Raw genomic sequence first — 18,333 nt, 5'->3', positions numbered from 1 at the left:
TGTTTTGTTACACAGACAGTGGTAGGAGTATGGCACGTGCTGCCAGGGTGGTGATGGAGGTACGTACGATAGGGGCACTGGTATTGTATGTGGCACACTGTGGGCCGAACGGCCCGTTCTATGTATTCAAGTCTCTGTTATTCTGTATATAAACCACCTGAACCTCGAATAGATTCCAGTCTGTAATTCACTCCCAGGTATCCGCTATTCTATAAATAAACTACCCTGCATCAGTTGATTAGATTCCAATCTGGAGGTGATTCCTTGGTGTCAGTACCAAGGTTTTACACTGTGAATTCTAAATAACAGAGGGCAAATGTGTCAATGTTAAGACCAACAGAGATGGCATTTTGAACAAAATCATGAACCAGATGCTTTCTGTCTTCACAAATTTCTGTACAAGTTATCAAGACCAAGATTAATGTTTGTGGAATTCGAGGGAATGTTGTCTGAGAGAGATCAGAAGTCTCTGCTCTGGTTACATCTGAGATGAATGATGAAAGAGTCATGTCAATAGGCTGGTGATGTGCAAGTACGCTGCATGTACAGAGCAGGTAGAGAGACAACCTAATGCTAATCTGTGACTTTGAACTCAGTGTTTTAGTGACTGTGGCTGAACCTGAATGGCTAAATTCCAACAAGAACATTCAGGAGAGATGACACCGGTTTAGGAAGTGATACAGCATTGTAGGACTTGCGAAGGAAGGGAGTGTTGTGATGGGGGATGTACAGATAATATTGTAAATGTTAAGTTTGCTGAGGGCAGCAAGGATAGCAATTTCAAAAGAGGCAGGAGTCAAAGAGAGGGAAGTATTTCTCATGATTACCAAATTTAAAGTAAGCTATGGACAGTGAAACAACATAGAAACTAGGGAGCAGGAGCAGGATCCTCGGCCCTTTAAACCGTTCAATATGATCATGGGCAGGCGATGGCCTAGTGATATTATAAGAAATAGGAGTGGAATGGGTCATTCGGCCCATCGAGTCCACTCCACCATTCAATCATGTGTGATGGGCATTTCAACGTCACTTACCCGTACTCTCCCTGTATTATCACTGTACTGTTAATCCAGAGACCCAGGTCTCAATAAATTTGAATTCAATAAAAATCAAGAGTCCAGTGGTGACCATGAATCCATTGCTGATTGTAAGGAAAAACCCACCTGGGTCACTATTGTCCTTTAGGGAAGGAAACTGCCATCCTTACCTGGTCTGGTGTACATGTGACTCCAGACCCACAGCAATGGGGTTGACTCTTAACTACCCTCTGGGCAATTAGGGATGGGCAATAAATGCTGCCGAACCAGTGACGCCCTCATCCCATGAATGAGTTCAAAAAGCCTGATCCTTTATCTCATTGTCATACTCCTGCTTTCACCCATTATGTCTTGATGCCTTTGAAATCTAACAATTAACTTTCTCTTTCTTGAGCATACTCGGACAATGGCTTGTCCTCTACAGCCTTCTGTGGGAGAGAATTTCACAGGTTCATTACCCTGTGAGTGAAAGAAATGTTTCCTCATCTCAGTACAAAATGGTCTACCCCAACTCCTGTTTTGCAGGAAGGGAGAATCAGGAGGAATTCAAGTCAGCAGAGGAAGAGGCAAAAGCTTAACATTGTGAATAAAACTGACAAGGACAGAACACCCCTGGTGCTCACCTTCCACCCTACCAACCTTCGCATAAACCAAATCATCCGCCGACATTTCCACCACCTCCAAAAAGACCCCACCACCAGGGATATATTTCCCTCCCCACCCCTTTCCGCCTTCCGCAAAGACCGTTCCCTCCGTTACTACCTGATCAGGTCCACTCCCCCTACAACCCACCCTCCCGTGTTGGCACTTTCCCCTGCCACCGCAGGAAGTGCAAAACCTACAACCACACCTCCTCCCTCACCTCTATCCAAGGCCCTAAAGGAGCCTTCCACATCCACTAATATCATTTATTGTATCCGTTGCTCCCGATGTGGTCTCCTCTACATTGGGGAGACTGGACGCCTCCTAGCAGAGCGCTTTAGGGAACATCTCCGGGACACCCGCACCAATCAACCAAACCGCCCCGTGGCCCAACATTTCAACTCCCCCTCCCACTCTGCCGAGGACATGGAGGTCCTGGGCCTCCTTCACCGCCGCTCCCTCACCACCAGACGCCTGGAGGAAGAACGCCTCATCTTCCGCCTCGGAACACTTCAACCCCAGGGCATCAATGTGGACTTCAACAGTTTCCTCATTTCCCCTTCCCCCACCTCACCCCAGTTCCAACCTTCCAGCTCAGCACTGTCCCCATGACTTGTCCTATCTGCCTAACTTCTTTTCCACCTATCCACTCCACCCCCCCTGACCTATCACCTCCATCCCCTCCCCCACTCACCTATTGTACTCTATGCAGCTTTCTCCCCACCCCCACCCCCACCTCATTTATTTCTCCACCCTGCAGGCTCTCTGCCTCTATTCCTGATGAAGGACTTTTGCTCGAAATGTGGATTTTCCTGCTCCTTGGAAGCTGCCTGAACTGCTGTGCTCTTCCAGCACCACTAATCCAGAATCTGGTTTCCAGCATCTGCAGTCATTGTTTTTACCCAAAACTGACATCAGTACAACCACAGGAAGGTGAAACAAAATTCAGAAGAAAGGTCAGTGGGCTCGAAACACTGGCTCTGCCTACCCTCCACAGATGGTGCCAGGTCTGCGAAGGATTCCCAGCACTTGTTTCTTAATGACAACAGAAACCTGAGAGAACAGGAGATGCAAGGGGGGAATGAACGTGTATGATGCCCTGTCGGAGAGTGCAGTGGGTGGGATGAGCTACTGCAGTTGTGAATTTGCACTTGCAGTGTGTATGTGTGTTTCTCTTTGCTTTACTCCAGATCCTAAGCTCCTCTCCCCACCCCTCCCCTCAGAGTAAGAATAGACAGTGACAGATAACTGACCTGACAGGAGGCTGGGCAACTGGGAGCTGGTGGAAAATCAATCAAGCAATGGAGATGATAGACTAGCAAGATCAGCTCAAGGGGCTGAATTGCCAAGCCCAGGGAGTGACATCACAAATCAGGCAGAACATGGAGCTGTTGCTAAGAGCAACACCTTGTCCAGCTGAAATGATGCCAGTTCAATACGGGAGAACAGCAGCAGCAAAGTGGCAGTATCTCAGCTTCAATGAGGTTGGTCCGGGCAGAACTAAAAAGCACATCTGTAAGTATCATTTCAGAAAGGAGTTACTGATATCTAATCATACAACTTTGCTCTTTCACATGCCACAGCAAAATAATACATCAATGATACAAAAACACACATGGGCCACAATAGCAAGATAAGAGTGCAGACGGAAAGAGGTAGAATACTGTACCCCAGTGTTACACAGTGACGGACGAGTCCCCACCAGTACTGTAGATTAGATTAATTAATCTAAATTAATTACAGTGTGGAAACAGGCCCTTCGGCCCAACAAGACCACACCGACCTGCCGAAGCGCAACCCACCCAGACCCATTCCCCTACATTTACCCCTGAACCCTAACACTACGGGCAATTTAGCATGGCCAATTCACCTGACCTGCACATTTTTGGACGGTCGGAGGAAACCGGAGCACCCGGAGGAAACCCACGCAGACACGGGGAGAATGTGCAAACGCCACACAGTCGCCTGATTCGGGAATTGAACCCAGGGTCTCTGGCGCTGCGAGACAGCAGTGCTAACCACAGTGCCACCATGTTGCCCACGACTGTACCCAGGGTGACACAGTGATAGACCTGTCCCCACCAGTACTGCACCCGTGCCGCCCACTACTGTACCTCACGGTTATACAGTGAGGCCTGTCCCCACCAGTACTGTACCCCAGTGTTATACAGGGACAGATCAGTTCCAAACCAGTACTGTACCCCAGTGTTATACAGGGACAGACCTGTCCCCACCAGTATTCTACCCCGGTGTTATTCAGTGACAGACCTGTCCCCACCAGTACTGTACCCCAGTGTTACACAAGGACAGACCTGTCCCCACCAGTACCGTACCCCAGTGTTATACAGTGACAGAACTGTCCCCACCTGTACTGTACCCCACTGTTATACAGTGACAGACCTGTCCACACCAGTACTGAACCCAAGTGTTGCACAGTGACAGACCTGTCCCCACCAGTACTGTACCCCAGTGTTATACAGGGACAGACCTATCCCCACCAGTACTGTACCCCAGTGTTATACAGGGACAGACCTGTCCCCACCAGTACTGTACCCCACTGTTATACAGTGACAGATCCGTTCCAAACCAGTACTGTACCCCAGTGTTATACAGTGACAGACGTGTCCCCACCAGTATTCTACCCCGGTGTTATTCAGTGACAGACCTGTCCCCACCAGTACTGTACCCCAGCATAATACAGGGACAGACCTGTCCCCACCAGTACTGCAGCCCATTGTTATTCAGAGACAGACCTGTCCCCACCAGTACTGTACCCCACTGTAATACAGTGACAGACCTGCCCCCACCAGTACTGTACCCCAGTGTTATGCAGAGACAGACCTATCCCCACCAGTACTGAACCCGGTGTTACACAGTGCGAGACCTGTCCCCACCAGTACTGTACCCCAGTGTTATACAGGGACAGACCTGTCCGCACCAGTACTGTACCCCAGTGTAATACAGTGACAGACCTGTCCCCACCAGTACTGTACCCCAGTGTTATACACTGACAGACCTGTCCCCACCAGAACTGTAACCCAGTGTTATACACTGACAGACCTCTCCCCACCAGTACTGTACCCCAGTGTAATACACAGACAGACCTGTCCCCACCAGTAATGTACCCCAGTGTAATATAGTGACAGACCTGCCCCCACCAGTACTGTACCCCAGTGTTATACAGTGACACACCCATCCCCACCAGTACTGTACCCCAGTGTTATACAGGGACACACCCGTCCCCACCAGTACTGTACCCAATGTTATACATGGACAGACCGGTCCCCACCAGGACTGTACCCCAGTATTACACAGTGACAGACCTGTCCCCACCAGTGCTGAACCCCAGTGTTATACAGCGAGAGACCTGTCCCCACCAGTACTGTACCCCAGTGTTATACAGGGACAGACCTGTCCCCACCAGTACTGTCCCAAGTGAAATACAGTGACAGATCTGTCCCCACCAGAACTGTCCCTAGTGAAATACAGTGACAGATCTGTCCCCACCAGCACTGTACCCCAATGATACACAGTGACAGACCTGTTTCCACCAGTGCTGTACCCCAGTGTTACACAGTGACAGACCTGCATCCACCAGCAATGTACCCCAGTGTTATACAGAGACAGACCGGTCCCCACCAGTACTGTACCCCAGTGTTATACAGGGGCAGACCTGTCCCCACCAGTACTGTACCACACTGTTATTCAGAGACAGACCTGTCCCCACCAGTACTGCAGCCCAGTGTAATACAGTGACAGACCTGCCCCCACCAGTACTGTACCCCAGTGTTATGCAGAGACAGACCTGTCCCCACCAGTACTGAAACCAAGTGTTATACCGAGACAGAGCGGTCCCCACCAGAACCTTCCCTAGTGAAATACAGTGACAGACCTGTCCCCACCAGCAGTGTACCCCAATGTTACAGTGACAGACCTGTCTCCACCAGTGCTGTACCCCAGTGTAATACAGTGACAGACCTGTCCCCACCAGTACTGTACCCCAGTGTTATACAGGGACAGACCTGTCCCCACCAGTACTGTACCCGTGTTATACAGAGACAGACCTGTCCCCACCAGCACTGTACCCCAGTGTTATACAGTGACAGAACTGTCCCCACCAGTACTGTACCCCAGTGTTATACAGGGACAGACCTGTCCCCACCAGTACTGTACCCCAGTGTTATACAGTGACAGACCGGTCCCCACCAATACTGTACCCCAGTGTCATACAGTGACAGACCTGTCCCCACCAGCACTGTACCCCAATGTTACACAGTGACAGACCTGCCCCCACCAGAACTGTACCCCAGTGTTATACAGGGGCAGACCTGTCCCCACCAGTACTGTACCCCAGTGTTATACAGGGACAGACCTGTCCCCACCAATACTGTATCCCAGTGTTATACAGCGACAGACCTGTCCCCACCAGTACTGTACCCCAGTATTATACAGAGACAGACCTGTCCCCACCAGTACTGTACCCCAGTGTTATACAGGGACAGACCCGTCCCCACCAGTACTCTACCCCAATGTTACACAGTGACAGACCTGTCCCCACGAGAACTGTACCCCAGTGTTATACAGGGGGAGACCTGTCCCCACCAGTACTGTACCCCAGTGTAATACAGGGACAGACCTGTCCCCACCAGTACTGTTCCCCATGTGTTATACAGGGACAGACCTGTCCCCACCAGTACTGTACCCCAATGTTACACAGTGACAGACCTGTCCTCACCAGAACTGTACCCCAGTGTTATACAGGGACAGACCTGTCCCCACTAGTACTGTACCCCAGTGTTATACAGGGACAGACCTGTCCCCACCAGTACTGTTCCCCATGTGTTATACAGGGACAGACCTGTCCCCACCAGCACTATACCCCAGTGTTATACAGGGACAGACAGGTCCGCACCTGTACTATACCCCAGTGTCATACAGTGACAGACCTGCCCCCACCAGTACTGTACCCCAGTGTTATACAGGGACAGACCTGTCCCCCACCAGTATTGTATCCCAGTGTTATACAGCGACAGACCTGTCCCCACCAGTACTGTACCCCAGTGTAATACACAGACAGACCTGTCCCCACCAGTACTGTACCCCAGTGTTATACAGAGACAGACCTGTCCGCACCAGTAATGTACCCCAGTGTAATATAGTGACAGCCCTGTCCTCACCAGTCCGGTACCCCAGTGTTATACAGGGACAGACCTGTCCCCACCAGTCCGGTACCCCAGTGTTATACAGTGACAGACCGGTCCCCACCAGCACTGTACCCCACTGTAATACAGTGACAGACCTGTCTCCACCAGTGCTGTACCCCAGTGTTACACAGTGACAGACCTGCATCCACCAGTACTGTACCCCAGTGTTATACAGAGACAGACCGGTCCCAAACAATACCGTACCCCAGTGTTATACAGCGACAGACCTGTCCCCACCAGCACTGTACCCCAATGTTACACAGTGACAGACCTGTCCCCACCAGAACTGTACCCCAGTGTTATACAGTGACAGACCTGTCCCCACCAGCACTGTACCCCAATGTTACACAGTGACAGACCTGTCCCCACCAGAACTGTACCCCAGTGTTATACAGTGACAGACCTGTCCCCACCAGCACTGTACCCCAATGTTACACAGTGACAGACCTGTCCCCACTAGTACTGTACCCCAGTGTTATACAGGGACAGACCTGTCCCCACCAGTACTGTTCCCCATGTGTTATACAGGGACAGACCTGTCCCCACCAGCACTATACCCCAGTGTTATACAGGGACAGACAGGTCCGCACCTGTACTATACCCCAGTGTCATGCAGTGACAGCCCTGTCCCCACCAGTAATGTACCCCAGTGTTATACAGTGACAGACCGGTCCCCACCAATACTGTACCCCAGTGTCATACAGTGACAGACCTGTCCCCACCAGCACTGTACCCCAGTGTTATACAGAGATAGACCTGTCCCCCCCAGTACTGCAGCCCATTGTTATTCAGAGACAGACCTGTCCCCGCCAGTACTGTACCCCAGTGTTATACACTGACAGACCTGCCCCCACCAGTACTGTACCCCAGTGTTATGCAGAGACAGACCTGCCCCCACCAGTACTGAACCCAAGTGTTATACCGAGACAGAGCGGTCCCCACCAGTACAGTCCCCAGTGAAATAGAGTGACAGACCTGTCCCCACCAGCAGTATACCCGTGTTATACAGTGACAGACCTGTCTCCACCAGTGCTGTACCCCAGTGTTATACAGTAACAGACCTGTCCCCACCAGTACTGTGCCCCAGTGTTATACGTGGACAGACCCGTCCCCACCAGCACTGTACCCCACTGTAATACAGTGACAGACCTGTCTCCACCAGTGCTGTACCCCAGTGTTACACAGTGACAGACCTGCATCCACCAGTACTGTACCCCAGTGTTATACAGAGACAGACCGGTCCCAAACAATACCGTACCCCAGTGTTATACAGCGACAGACCTGTCCCCACCAGCACTGTACCCCAATGTTACACAGTGACAGACCTGTCCCCACCAGAACTGTACCCCAGTGTTATACAGTGACAGACCTGTCCCCACCAGCACTGTACCCCAATGTTACAGTGACAGACCTGTCCCCACCAGAACTGTACCCCAGTGTTATACAGTGACAGACCTGTCCCCACCAGCACTGTACCCCAATGTTACACAGTGACAGACCTGTCCCCACTAGTACTGTACCCCAGTGTTATACAGGGACAGACCTGTCCCCACCAGTACTGTTCCCCATGTGTTATACAGGGACAGACCTGTCCCCACCAGCACTATACCCCAGTGTTATACAGGGACAGACAGGTCCGCACCTGTACTATACCCCAGTGTCATGCAGTGACAGCCCTGTCCCCACCAGTAATGTACCCCAGTGTTATACAGTGACAGACCGGTCCCCACCAATACTGTACCCCAGTGTCATACAGTGACAGACCTGTCCCCACCAGCACTGTACCCCAGTGTTATACAGAGATAGACCTGTCCCCCCCAGTACTGCAGCCCATTGTTATTCAGAGACAGACCTGTCCCCGCCAGTACTGTACCCCAGTGTTATACACTGACAGACCTGCCCCCACCAGTACTGTACCCCAGTGTTATGCAGAGACAGACCTGCCCCCACCAGTACTGAACCCAAGTGTTATACCGAGACAGAGCGGTCCCCACCAGTACAGTCCCCAGTGAAATAGAGTGACAGACCTGTCCCCACCAGCAGTATACCCGTGTTATACAGTGACAGACCTGTCTCCACCAGTGCTGTACCCCAGTGTTATACAGTAACAGACCTGTCCCCACCAGTACTGTGCCCCAGTGTTATACGTGGACAGACCCGTCCCCACCAGTACTGTACCCCAGTGTAATACAGTGACAGACCTGTCCCCACCAGTACTGTATCCCAGTGTTATACAGTGACAGACCTGTCCCCACCAGTACTGCACCCCAGTGTAATACAGTGACAGACCCGTCCCCACCAGTACTGTACCCCAGCGTTATACAGTGAAAGACCTGTCCCCACCAGTACTGTACCCCAGTGTTATACAGTGAAAGACCTGTCCCCCCCAGTACTATACCCAGTGTTACACAGTGACAGACCTGTCCCCACCAGTACTGTACCCCAGTGTTATACAGGGACAGACCTGTCCCCACCAGTACTGTACCCCAGTGTGATACAGAGACAGACCTGTCCCCACCAGTACTGTACCCCAGTGTTATACAGGGACAGACCTGTTCCCACCAGTACTGTACCCCAGTGTTATACAGGGACAGACCGGTCCCCACCAGTACTGTACCCCAGTGTTATAAAGGAACAGAACTGTCCCCACCAGTACTGTACCCCAGTGTTATACAGGGACAGACCTGTCCCCACCAGTACTGTACCGCAGTGTTATACAGGGACAGAACTGTCCCCACCAGCACTGTACCCCAGTGTTATACAGTGACACACCCATCCCCACCAGTACTGTACCCCAGTGTTATACAGGGACACACCCGTCCCCACCAGTACTGCACCGCAGTGTTATACAGGGACAGACCTGTCCCCCACCAGTATTGTACCCCAGTGTTATACAGGGACAGACCTGTCCCCCACCAGTATTGTACCCCAGTGTTATACAGGGACAGACCTGTCCCCCACCAGTACTGTACCCCAGTGTTATACAGCGACAGACCTGTCCGCACCAGTACTGTACCCCAGTGTGATACAGCGACAGACCTGTCCGCACCAGTACTGTACCCCAGTGTCATACAGTGACAGAACAGTCCCCACCAGTACTGTACCCCAGTGAAATACAGTGACAGAACAGTCCCCACCAGTACTGTACCCAATGTTATACATGGACAGACCGGTCCCCACCAGGACTGTACGGCAGTGTAATACACTGACAGACCTGTCCCCACCAGTACTGTACCCCAGTATTACACAGTGACAGACCTGTCCCCACCAGTGCTGAACCCCAGTGTTATACAGCGAGAGACCTGTCCCCACCAGTACTGCAGCCCAGTGTAATACAGTGACAGACCTGTCCCCACCAGTACTGAAACCAAGTGTTATACCGAGACAGAGCGGTCCCCACCAGAACCTTCCCTCGTGAAATACAGCGACAGACCTGTCCCCACCAGCAGTGTACCCCAATGTTACAGTGACAGACCTGTCTCCACCAGTGCTGTACCCCAGTGTAATACAGTGACAGACCTGTCCCCACCAGTACTGTACCCCAGTGTTATACAGGGACAGACCTGTCCCCACCAGTACTGTACCCCAATGTTATACAGGGACAGACCTGTCCCCACCAGCACTGTACCCCAGTGTTATACAGTGACAGACCCGTCCCCACCAGTACTGTACCCCAGTGTTATACAGGGACAGACCTGTCCCCACCAGTACTGTACCCCAGTGTTATACAGTGACAGACCTGTCCCCACCAGTACTGTACCCCAGTGTTATACAGTGACCGACCTGTCCCCACCAGTACTGTGCCCCAGTGTTAGACAGTAACAGACCTGTCCCCACCAGTACTGTGCCCCAGTGTTATACAGTGACAGACCTGTCCCCACCAGCACAGTACCCCAGTGTTATACGTGGACAGACCCGTCCCCACCAGTACTGTACCCCAGTGTCATACAGTGACAGACCTGTCCCCACCAGCACTGTACCCCAGTGTTATACAGAGATAGACCTGTCCCCCCCAGTACTGCAGCCCATTGTTATTCAGAGACAGACCTGTCCCCGCCAGTACTGTACCCCAGTGTTATACACTGACAGACCTGCCCCCACCAGTACTGTACCCCAGTGTTATGCAGAGACAGACCTGCCCCCACCAGTACTGAACCCAAGTGTTATACCGAGACAGAGCGGTCCCCACCAGTACAGTCCCCAGTGAAATAGAGTGACAGACCTGTCCCCACCAGCAGTATACCCGTGTTATACAGTGACAGACCTGTCTCCACCAGTGCTGTACCCCAGTGTTATACAGTAACAGACCTGTCCCCACCAGTACTGTGCCCCAGTGTTATACGTGGACAGACCCGTCCCCACCAGCACTGTACCCCACTGTAATACAGTGACAGACCTGTCTCCACCAGTGCTGTACCCCAGTGTTACACAGTGACAGACCTGCATCCACCAGTACTGTACCCCAGTGTTATACAGAGACAGACCGGTCCCAAACAATACCGTACCCCAGTGTTATACAGCGACAGACCTGTCCCCACCAGCACTGTACCCCAATGTTACACAGTGACAGACCTGTCCCCACCAGAACTGTACCCCAGTGTTATACAGTGACAGACCTGTCCCCACCAGCACTGTACCCCAATGTTACACAGTGACAGACCTGTCCCCACCAGAACTGTACCCCAGTGTTATACAGTGACAGACCTGTCCCCACCAGCACTGTACCCCAATGTTACACAGTGACAGACCTGTCCCCACTAGTACTGTACCCCAGTGTTATACAGGGACAGACCTGTCCCCACCAGTACTGTTCCCCATGTGTTATACAGGGACAGACCTGTCCCCACCAGCACTATACCCCAGTGTTATACAGGGACAGACAGGTCCGCACCTGTACTATACCCCAGTGTCATGCAGTGACAGCCCTGTCCCCACCAGTAATGTACCCCAGTGTTATACAGTGACAGACCGGTCCCCACCAATACTGTACCCCAGTGTCATACAGTGACAGACCTGTCCCCACCAGCACTGTACCCCAGTGTTATACAGAGATAGACCTGTCCCCCCCAGTACTGCAGCCCATTGTTATTCAGAGACAGACCTGTCCCCGCCAGTACTGTACCCCAGTGTTATACACTGACAGACCTGCCCCCACCAGTACTGTACCCCAGTGTTATGCAGAGACAGACCTGCCCCCACCAGTACTGAACCCAAGTGTTATACCGAGACAGAGCGGTCCCCACCAGTACAGTCCCCAGTGAAATAGAGTGACAGACCTGTCCCCACCAGCAGTATACCCGTGTTATACAGTGACAGACCTGTCTCCACCAGTGCTGTACCCCAGTGTTATACAGTAACAGACCTGTCCCCACCAGTACTGTGCCCCAGTGTTATACGTGGACAGACCCGTCCCCACCAGTACTGTACCCCAGTGTAATACAGTGACAGACCTGTCCCCACCAGTACTGTATCCCAGTGTTATACAGTGACAGACCTGTCCCCACCAGTACTGCACCCCAGTGTAATACAGTGACAGACCCGTCCCCACCAGTACTGTACCCCAGCGTTATACAGTGAAAGACCTGTCCCCACCAGTACTGTACCCCAGTGTTATACAGTGAAAGACCTGTCCCCCCCAGTACTATACCCAGTGTTACACAGTGACAGACCTGTCCCCACCAGTACTGTACCCCAGTGTTATACAGGGACAGACCTGTCCCCACCAGTACTGTACCCCAGTGTGATACAGAGACAGACCTGTCCCCACCAGTACTGTACCCCAGTGTTATACAGGGACAGACCTGTTCCCACCAGTACTGTACCCCAGTGTTATACAGGGACAGACCGGTCCCCACCAGTACTGTACCCCAGTGTTATAAAGGAACAGAACTGTCCCCACCAGTACTGTACCCCAGTGTTATACAGGGACAGACCTGTCCCCACCAGTACTGTACCGCAGTGTTATACAGGGACAGAACTGTCCCCACCAGCACTGTACCCCAGTGTTATACAGTGACACACCCATCCCCACCAGTACTGTACCCCAGTGTTATACAGGGACACACCCGTCCCCACCAGTACTGCACCGCAGTGTTATACAGGGACAGACCTGTCCCCCACCAGTATTGTACCCCAGTGTTATACAGGGACAGACCTGTCCCCCACCAGTATTGTACCCCAGTGTTATACAGGGACAGACCTGTCCCCCACCAGTACTGTACCCCAGTGTTATACAGCGACAGACCTGTCCGCACCAGTACTGTACCCCAGTGTGATACAGCGACAGACCTGTCCGCACCAGTACTGTACCCCAGTGTCATACAGTGACAGAACAGTCCCCACCAGTACTGTACCCCAGTGAAATACAGTGACAGAACAGTCCCCACCAGTACTGTACCCAATGTTATACATGGACAGACCGGTCCCCACCAGGACTGTACGGCAGTGTAATACACTGACAGACCTGTCCCCACCAGTACTGTACCCCAGTATTACACAGTGACAGACCTGTCCCCACCAGTGCTGAACCCCAGTGTTATACAGCGAGAGACCTGTCCCCACCAGTACTGCAGCCCAGTGTAATACAGTGACAGACCTGTCCCCACCAGTACTGAAACCAAGTGTTATACCGAGACAGAGCGGTCCCCACCAGAACCTTCCCTCGTGAAATACAGCGACAGACCTGTCCCCACCAGCAGTGTACCCCAATGTTACAGTGACAGACCTGTCTCCACCAGTGCTGTACCCCAGTGTAATACAGTGACAGACCTGTCCCCACCAGTACTGTACCCCAGTGTTATACAGGGACAGACCTGTCCCCACCAGTACTGTACCCCAATGTTATACAGGGACAGACCTGTCCCCACCAGCACTGTACCCCAGTGTTATACAGTGACAGACCCGTCCCCACCAGTACTGTACCCCAGTGTTATACAGGGACAGACCTGTCCCCACCAGTACTGTACCCCAGTGTTATACAGTGACAGACCTGTCCCCACCAGTACTGTACCCCAGTGTTATACAGTGACCGACCTGTCCCCACCAGTACTGTGCCCCAGTGTTAGACAGTAACAGACCTGTCCCCACCAGTACTGTGCCCCAGTGTTATACAGTGACAGACCTGTCCCCACCAGCACAGTACCCCAGTGTTATACGTGGACAGACCCGTCCCCACCAGTACTGTGCCCCAGTGTTATACAGTGACAGACCTGTCCCCACCAGTACTGTACCCCAGTGTTATACAGTAACAGACCTGTCCCCACCAGTACTGCACCGCAGTGTTATACAGGGACAGACCTGTCCCCCACCAGTATTGTACCCCAGTGTTATACAGGGACAGACCTGTCCCCCACCAGTATTGTACCCCAGTGTTATACAGGGACAGACCTGTCCCCCACCAGTACTGTACCCCAGTGTTATACAGCGACAGACCTGTCCGCACCAGTACTGTACCCCAGTGTGATACAGCGACAGACCTGTCCGCACCAGTACTGTACCCCAGTGTCATACAGTGACAGAACAGTCCCCACCAGTACTGTACCCCAGTGAAATACAGTGACAGAACAGTCCCCACCAGTACTGTACCCAATGTTATACATGGACAGACCGGTCCCCACCAGGACTGTACGGCAGTGTAATACACTGACAGACCTGTCCCCACCAGTACTGTACCCCAGTATTACACAGTGACAGACCTGTCCCCACCAGTGCTGAACCCCAGTGTTATACAGCGAGAGACCTGTCCCCACCAGTACTGTACCCCAGTGTTATACCGAGACAGAGCGGTCCCCACCAGTACTGTGCCCCAGTGTTATACAGTGACAGACCCGTCCCCACCAGTACTGTACCCCAGTGTTATAGAGTAACAGACCTGTCGCCACCAGTACTGTGCCCCAGTGTTATACGTGGACAGACCTGTCCCCACCAGTACTGTGCCCCAGTGTTATACAGTAACAGACCCGTCCCCACCAGTACTGTGCCCCAGTGTTATACGTGGACAGACCCGTCCCGACCAGTACTGTACCCCAGTGTTATACAATAACAGACCTGTCCCCACCAGTACTGTACCCCAGTGATATACAGTGACAGACCCGTCCCCACCAGTACTGTACCCCAGTGTTATACAGTAACAGACCTGTCCCCACCAGTACTGTACCCCAGTGTTATATAGTGACAGACCTGTCCCCACCAGTACTGTACCCCAGTGTTATACAGTGACAGACCTGTCCCCACCAGTACTGTACCCCAGTGTTATACAGAGACAGACCTGTCCCCACCAGTACTGTACCCCAGTGTTATACAGGGACAGACCTGTCCCCACCAGTACTGTACCCCAGTGTAATACAGTAACAGACCTGTCCCCACCAGTACTGTACCCCAGTGTTATACAGTAACAGACCTGTCCCCATCAGTATTGTACCCCAGTGTTATACAGTAACAGACCTGTCCCCATCAGTACTGTACCCCAGTGTTATACAATAACAGACCTGTCCCCACCAGTACTGTACCCCAGTGTTGTACAGACACAGGCCTGTCCCCACCAGTACTGTACCCCAGTGTTATACAGTAACAGACCTGTCCCCACCAGTACTGTACCCCAGTGTTATACAGTGACAGACCTGTCCCCACCAGTACTGTACCCCAGTGTTATACAGGGACAGACCCGTCCCCACCAGTACTGTACCCCAGTGTTATACAGGGACAGACCCGTCCCCACCAGTACTGTACACCAGTGTTATACAGGGACAGACCCGTCCCCACCAGTACTGTTCCCCAGTGTTATGCAGAGACAGACCTGTCCCCACCAGTACTGAAACCAAGTGTTATACCGAGACAGAGCGGTCCCCACCAGAACCTTCCCTAGTGAAATACAGTGACAGACCTGTCCCCACCAGCAGTGTACCCCAATGTTACAGTGATAGACCTGTCTCCACCAGTGCTGTACCCCAGTGTAATACAGTGACAGACCTGTCCCCACCAGTACTGTACCCCAGTGTTATACAGGGACAGACCTGTCCCCACCAGCACTGTACCCCAGTGTTATACAGGGACAGACCTGTCCCCACCAGTACTGTACCCCAGTGTTATACAGTGACCGACCTGTCCCCACCAGTACTGTGCCCCAGTGTTATACAGTAACAGACCTGTCCCCACCAGTACTGTACCCCAGTGTTATACAGTAACAGACCTGTCCCCACCAGTACTGTGCCCCAGTGTTATACAGTGACAGACCTGTCCCCACCAGTACAGTACCCCAGTGTTATACGTGGACAGACCCGTCCCCACCAGTACTGTGCCCCAGTGTTATACAGTGACAGACCTGTCCCCACCAGTACTGTACCCCAGTGTTATACAGTAACAGACCTGTCCCCACCAGTACTGTACCCCAGTGTTATACAGTAACAGACCTGTCCCCACCAGTACTGTACCCCAGTGTTATACAGTAACAGACCTGTCCCCACCAGTACTGTACCCCAGTGTTATACAGTAACAGACCTGTCCCCACCAGTACTGTACCCCAGTGTTATACAGTAACAGACCTGTCCCCACCAGTACTGTGCCCCAGTGTTATACGTGGACAGACCCGTCCCCACCAGTACTGTACCCCAGTGTTACACAGTGACAGACCTGTCCCCACCAGTACTGTGCCCCAGTGTTATACAGGGACAGACCTGTCCCCACCAGCACTGTACCCCAATGTAATACAGCAACAGACCTGTCCCCATCAGTACTGTACCCCAGTGTTATACAATAACAGACCTGTCCCCACCAGTACTGTACCCCAGTGTTATACAGTAACAGACCTGTCCCCACCATTACTGTACCCCAGTGTTATACAGTGACAGACCCGTCCCCACCAGTACAGTACCCCAGTGTTATACAGTGACAGACCTGTCCCCACCAGTACTGTACCCCAGTGGTATACAGGGACAGACCTGTCCCCACCAGTACTGTACCCCAGTGGTATACAGGGACAGACCTGTCCCCACCAGTACTGTACCCCAGTGTTATACAGAGACAGACCTGTCCCCACCAGTACTGTACCCCAGTGTTATACAGAGACAGACCTGTCCCCACCAGTACTGTACCCCAGTGTTATACAGAGACAGACCTGTCCCCACCAGTACTGTACCCCAGTGTTATACAGAGACAGACCTGTCCCCACCAGTACTGTACCCCAGTGTTATACAGTAACAGACCTGTCCCCACCAGTACTGTACCCCAGTGTTATACAGAGACAGACTTGACCCCACCAGTACTGTACCCCAGTGTTATACAGGGACAGACCTGTCCCCACCAGTACTGTACCCCAGTGTTATACAGAGACAGACCTGACCCCACCAGTACTGTACCCCAGTGTTATACAGAGACAGACCTGTCCCCACCAGTACTGTACCCCAGTGTTATACAGGGACAGACCTGTCCCCACCAGTACTGTACCCCAGTGTTATACAGGGACAGACCTGTCCCCACCAGTACTGTACCCCAGTGTTATACAGGGACAGACCTGACCCCACCAGTACTGTACCCCAGTGTTATACAGTGACAGACCTGTCCCCACCAGTACTGTACCCCAGTGTTACACTTTGACAGACCTGTCCCCACCAGTACTGTACCCCAGTGTTATACAGGGACAGACCTGACCCCACCAGTACTGTACCCCAGTGTTATACAGAGACAGACCTGTCCCCACCAGTACTGTACCCCAGTGTTATACAGAGACAGACCTGTCCCCACCAGTACTGTACCCCAGTGTTATACAGAGACAGACCTGTCCCCACCAGTACTGTACCCCAGTGTTATACAGTAACAGACCTGTCCCCACCAGTACTGTACCCCAGTGTTATACAGAGACAGACTTGACCCCACCAGTACTGTACCCCAGTGTTATACAGGGACAGACCTGTCCCCACCAGTACTGTACCCCAGTGTTATACAGAGACAGACCTGACCCCACCAGTACTGTACCCCAGTGTTATACAGAGACAGACCTGTCCCCACCAGTACTGTACCCCAGTGTTATACAGGGACAGACCTGTCCCCACCAGTACTGTACCCCAGTGTTATACAGGGACAGACCTGTCCCCACCAGTACTGTACCCCAGTGTTATACAGGGACAGACCTGACCCCACCAGTACTGTACCCCAGTGTTATACAGTGACAGACCTGTCCCCACCAGTACTGTACCCCAGTGTTACACTTTGACAGACCTGTCCCCACCAGTACTGTACCCCAGTGTTATACAGGGACAGACCTGACCCCACCAGTACTGTACCCCAGTGTTATACAGAGACAGACCTGTCCCCACCAGTACTGTACCCCAGTGTTATACAGTGACAGACCTGTCCCCACCAGTACTGTACCCCAGTGTTATACAGGGACAGACCTGTCCCCACCAGTACTGTACCCCAGTGTCATACAGGGACAGACCTGTCCCCACCAGTACTGT

At 52.4% G+C, this 18,333-nt stretch overlaps 1 protein-coding gene across 1 annotated transcript in view; it reads right to left on the bottom strand.

Annotated features, from left to right (window-relative positions):
* The window catches only part of trappc10 (trafficking protein particle complex subunit 10), a 108,268-nt gene that overhangs the window by 79,535 nt on the left and 10,400 nt on the right, over nucleotides 1–18,333 (bottom strand). The window lies entirely within an intron of this gene.

Source organism: Chiloscyllium punctatum, chromosome 15 (genome assembly GCF_047496795.1).
Source record: "Chiloscyllium punctatum isolate Juve2018m chromosome 15, sChiPun1.3, whole genome shotgun sequence".
Classification (NCBI taxonomy): domain Eukaryota; kingdom Metazoa; phylum Chordata; class Chondrichthyes; order Orectolobiformes; family Hemiscylliidae; genus Chiloscyllium; species Chiloscyllium punctatum.
The sequence above is the reverse complement of the archived record's forward strand: the minus strand, read 5'-3'. Positions and strand labels throughout refer to the sequence as shown.